Below are 6000 nucleotides of genomic sequence, written 5' to 3' on the forward strand. Positions count from 1 at the left end.
CTGCTAGGCTGTGGTGTGGATAAGAGAGAGATGTCCTTCTCCCTTACTTTGTCCTTCACTATCAATGGCATGTGGAGGAACTGGCAGCAAAATAGAGTTGGCGCTGGTTACAGGGGTTGCTGTTGAGCATTTCCAGGGCCCTTTAGTATCTTGTGGACGAATACATCTGATACTTCTCAGACCCAGTTTCAGGGCCTTGAGTTGGCCCACCCAAACATCAACCTGATTGATGAACTGGTAGAGGGTTTGAAGGGGCCAGTGCTATAGATCCAAAACTACAAGGTCTCCATGACACAGGGCAACAAAAGGATTTCTGAGATGAGTCCCATTGAGGTTCCAGTACTGTTAGAGTAGCCAAAGCTCATAAAAGACCAATGAATCATTGCAAGGAACATTTACAACCAAAGAACTGTGAAAAAAAAAAAAGATATTCTGTGGGATACATTAAAGCACACTACACCTTCCACTGCTTTTTTTTTCTTTCCTCTGTTGTGTTTATGTTGCAAGCATGAAGAGAAGGTAAAAAGGGAGGGGTGAACAAAGAGATTGGAGTGCATGGTGCATGGTGTAAAATTCACAAAGAACAAATGAAAAGTTGAAAATTTTCTTATCTATTCAGTTATGAAGCAACATGGAGTTTCTGTTTGATATAATTTTGTTTCTGTTTGAAATAATTTGTTACATATTCATTCTTAGACTATCCTCTTACATCATCCCACAAAAATCCAGACTTTTGCTCATGATAATTTCCATTGTTTTTCCTTCAATCTGCTCTTCAGACTCTAGTTTTATGAAACTGCCTTTTCCCTTGCTTTTTTCTCCTCCTTTGAATGGCTTTTTTTCCTAGTATCCTCTTCTGTGTATCGTTATGAGAAAATGTAATTAAAACTATGATTTCTTTTTTGGAACTTGTTACCAGGTTTTTAAAAATTACTCTGCATAAAATTGTTCCTAAAACCATGTTGTTCTAACAAAATAAACATAAGTTCACATTTTCTGTTTTAAAACATTAACCCCTAATTTGTAGTAAGCAAAACCTTTAACAGGTTGTGTGTTATCCTGACATGTTGGGCAAAGAGATTCATTCAGAGATACAAAGTGTCTTTATCTTTAGTGAATTAATTATGCCTGTTATATTTATTACTTTATTTTTCTGGGTGTAATTTATATTCAATAGATTTTTTTTTTCAAAACAGAGTTAAATGAACCTTTGAAGGTGACAGTAGAACAATTGGGTTTGTATCAGGATTTTGTTCCTTGTCTCTAATGAGAAAGTTATAATTATCAATTCAATATCAATTCAATAGCTTATAATAACGTGTGTGTGTGTGTGTGTGTGTGTGTGTGTGTAATGTTCCATGTTGGTTTCAAATCTCAGATGCACAGCCGGGATAAAGATCTCCAATCTTGGCTTCCTTCAGCTGCAATGGGAACGTCAACACTATACAGTTCTTGACTTCTGGAATGTTTTGGGAAAAATAGAGGCAGAAGGTATTCAAATTGCTTTGTAAATTGTCTCAGAAATGTGAAAAAGTCAGTGGTGGAAAACTGCAAAAACATAACCATTGAAAACAAGTCCATGTTCAGGTAATCACTTTGCTTTGATCATTGACTTTCTTCTGTATTTAAATAGTATTTAATAAAAATCATCATGAGGGACAATGAAAGCAGTTAAACTGGGTCTGGTGACACATAGAAAAGTGACTTTGATGACTTTAACTTATCAGAGTCCAATCACAACCCTATATCACATAGCCTCTATTTCATGAAAGAAGTTACATACTTGAGAAACTCTTTGGATACAGGATAGTTTATTTTTTTCTTTTCCATAATTTTCTTATCTTTTGTTTATAATTTCAGTTCAGTCTTTATCCAGAGACAAAAACTATAATTAATCATTATTACTGTTATAAAAATACAGCTAGTTATAATCAAATAGTCTTGGTGTCCTACATCCAAAACTCAATTATAAACAGAAACAAATGTGGGGTGCTTGGCTGGGAGAAGCAGCTGGGTGCCTGGATGACAAGTCTTGAACCCTGGACCTTTTTCAGGATGACAGGTGTTCTGCTCTGCCCCCAGGCCCTAGTTCTTTTCATTCAGCTTCGGCCTTCCACAGCCCCTCCCAAAAAGAGGTCTATGACCATCAGTCACAAGATATAGTGCCTCAGACTCTCCCACATGTAGATGAGGTATCTTCAAGCTCTCAGACCAAGCCAATAGGCATTATCTGCTGCCAGACCCTAACTCACTCTGAAACTGTACATAAGGGCTCTATTCAGGAGAAGTAAAGGTGTGTTTGAGAATCATCCTGGTGTCTGAGAGTTTCTGTCTCAAGAGCTGTAACACTTGGGGAGATATCTGCTCTTCCAGAACCTGCCTGGGACACCAAGCTGCTTCCTTGCCAGCTAGCCAGCTTCCTATTGGCCCAGCACAGGCCAGCTCAGCTCAGAGAGACAGGTGCAGCACCTGGGAGTGACCAAGCAGCAACAGTGGAGACTCAGGCAGAGGCAGCAGCGAGAGCAGGCAATCTCTCCTCCCTGCTCACACTCTGTACCCTTTGGCCTAGATCTCTCAAACCAGGCAGGGCCGGAGACCAACGGACAGTGGAGACACCAGTGGAGGCAGAGGCAGAGACAGTAGCAGACCCTCCCTGCTCTTACTCTGTCCTCATCTGGGAGATCATCCTGGGACACCCTCTGGAACTGGGGACCCACAAACAAATATGGATTTTTCACAAAATCATATAAGTGTACATTTATTTTTTCATGCCATAATTGTAAAGGACATTTTTTAAACTTAGGTTACTGAGTAAATAAAAAGAATATTATAAAATACCACATCATAAACCATTAACAAGTACACATTTTCGGTTCATATAAATAAAACAAGAAAGGAAAATGTCAAAGTCTGCAAATTTGTGATATTTTTGTCTCAAGATACTAACAGCTTTAAGACAGTATATTCTCATTTCATTATATCTGACAGATAGTGAAAATAGTTCAAAACAAGCAATTTTGTGTTAAAATGTGCACAGGAGATCCATAGTAACTAGGAGTACCTGGGGCCTGCTCTAAACAGAGGCACAGGAGGACCACACTAACCAGAGATAACACTGTTTACCTCCAAAGAGACTAGTTCTAACTCAGGCTACAAAGTTCTAACTGCCTCCACCAAGGCTATTTCCAATCAGAGACACTCTGGCCAGTTAACACCAGAGAGAAGCAGATGGCCAGAAACAAGCAGATCATAAGTGAGAGAACATAATGAAATTTGGCACCATCAGAACCAAGTTCTTCGACCACAGGAAGTCCTGGCTACCCTACAATGTATGAAGAGCAAGATAATGACCTAAAACCCTATCTCATGAAGATGATAGAGGCTTTTACAGAGGGTATAAATAATTCCCTTAAAAAATACAGGAAAACACGGGCAAATAGGTGGAAGCCCTTAAGAAGAAACAAATAAATCCATTAAAGAAATATAGGAAAATACAATCAAACAGGTGAAAGAATTGAATAAAACTAAAATGGAAATAAAAACAATAAAGAAAAATCAAAGGGACGCAATTCTGAAGATGGGCAACTTAGAAAGAGAGCAGGAACTACAGATGCAAACATCAACAACAAAATACAAAAGGTAGGAGAGTTAATCTAAGATATAGAAGATAACCAAGAAGATATTGACACAATGATCAAAGAAATTTCCACACATAAAAACTTCTAACTCAAAACATTCAGGAAATCCAAGACATATTAAAAAACAAATGTATGAATAATAGGGGGAACACGCTCATAGAAGCAGGGGGAGGGGAGAAGAGATAGGAGGAATTGCAAAGGGGAAACTGGGAAGGAGGATAACATTTGAAAATAATAAAAACAGGAAAAATAAATAAAGAAGAAAAGAAAAAATATGTAAATTAAGAATAATAGGAATAGAAGATAACAAAGATTTCAGCTCAAAGGACTAGAAAGCATCTTCAACAAAATCATACAAGAAAATTTTCCCAACTTAAAGAGTGAGATGGCCATATATGTACAAGAAGCTTATAGAACACAAAATAGATTGTACCAAAAAAGGAAAATCCTCTTATCACATAGTAATCAAAACGTTAAATGCACAGAATGAAGAAAGGATATTAAAAGCTGAAGGGAAAAAGGCCAAATAACATGTAAAGGCAGACTTATCAGAATTATACCAGACATTTCAACAGAGACACTAAAAGTCAGATGTCATCCAGACCCTAAGAGAACACAAATGCCAGACCAGGATACTATACCCAGCAAAACTCTCACTCATCACAGAGGGATGAACCAAACTATTCCATGACAAATCAAATTTAAATAATATCTTTTTACTAATCCAGCTCTACAGTGAAAGGATAGTAGAATGAAATCTCCAACACAAGGAGGGTAACTACACTTAAGAAAACACAAGAAACTAAACAGTTTACAACAAATGCAAAAGAAGAGAATCATATGCACACAATACTACCTCCAGAAACAAAAATAATAGGAACTAACAACCATCTGTCTTTAATATCTCTCAACATCAATGGACTCAATTTCCCAATAAAAAGATACAAGCTAACAGACTGGATATATAAACAGGATCCAGGATTTTGCTACACATAAGAAACACACCTCGGTGACAAAGACAGACACTACCTCAGAGTAAATGACTGGAAAAATTTAAAGACAAAAATTTCTAATTTTATGATTTATAATAAACTCTGAGTCTTTGTTTCATAATTAATAGCTGATCTTGATGTAGTGTAGCTATAAATATTATCAATCATGCTCACTCCCAATTACAAACCCAACTCAATATCTTCTTCAAATTTAACAAAAAAGGTAGACTGAGCAGTAGATTGGAAATTCAAATAAACTTGTTTTAGGAAAGTAAATATATATATGTACATATACATACATACATATATATTTATACATATATATACATACATATATATGTTCAGAAAGTTTTGTACATATATATAATACATACTGACTACATAACTTACTGTATTCTAGGAAATAATTTTATTATGTAACGTAAATCTTATGTCATCATTGCTTTCATTATTTTATTCAATTATAACGCATCATTGACCTTATACAAATTTATAATAAACTACTTGATACGTTGAAGTAATTTATCTGTATTGACTTCCTCAGGTGCTAATTGATATATGTTGTACTTTATATAGTTAACATTTTCTTCTCCCATTGAGAGTTTTTTCTTTGTACCTCTAATTATATATTTGTGTGTGAGATTTCCACAGAGGACAGAAGAGAGTGGCAGATCACTTGCAGTTGGGGTTGTAGGTGATTATGAGCTGCACAGTGTCTGTCCTGAAGCCAAAATCCAGTCCTCTGCAAGAACAGCAAGCATTCTTATTGACTAAGCTGTGTCTCTGAGCTGACACATATCAGGTTTTCTAAGGACACTTTGTATTCATGAACTGTAAAGTACATTTTAAGTACAGTCTCCATATTGTGTATGAAATCTCATGTACTGAAACATTATTTTTGTTGTAAATATTACCGGAATATGTAAACATGTTGTCTTCTCTAGTTTAAGTGCTGTGATCTTGTTTTTTTTTTTTGTGATATTGAACAGACGTTGTGAGAGTAATCTTCCTTGTCTCACTCCTAACATTAGAGGGAAATTTTCAAACTGTTACTAATTAGCATGATAACTCTGAAGTATCATACATGCTTTCTGTGTGGAAATACATTCTCTCTTTACCTGCTCTGCTCAGATAAATTTTTAACATGCAAAGACATCATGTTTCCCACAAGTTCACTATATTCAATTTTTGAAACATATATACTTGTGCTTTGACCTTTTTAAACTGTTTTTGTAGGATACAATTTTTTAAGTGTTTAAACCATGTTTGTGTTCTTGGGATAATTCCTACTTGACCATAAGCAATAATTCCTGCTACTATTCTGTATAATGAAGATTTCTTTCATTATATGTTCACCTAGGATAATGAAC

The sequence above is a fragment of the Grammomys surdaster genome, unplaced genomic scaffold, assembly GCF_004785775.1.
Source record: "Grammomys surdaster isolate TR1022 unplaced genomic scaffold, NIH_TR_1.0 279, whole genome shotgun sequence".
In the NCBI taxonomy this organism is placed as follows: domain Eukaryota; kingdom Metazoa; phylum Chordata; class Mammalia; order Rodentia; family Muridae; genus Grammomys; species Grammomys surdaster.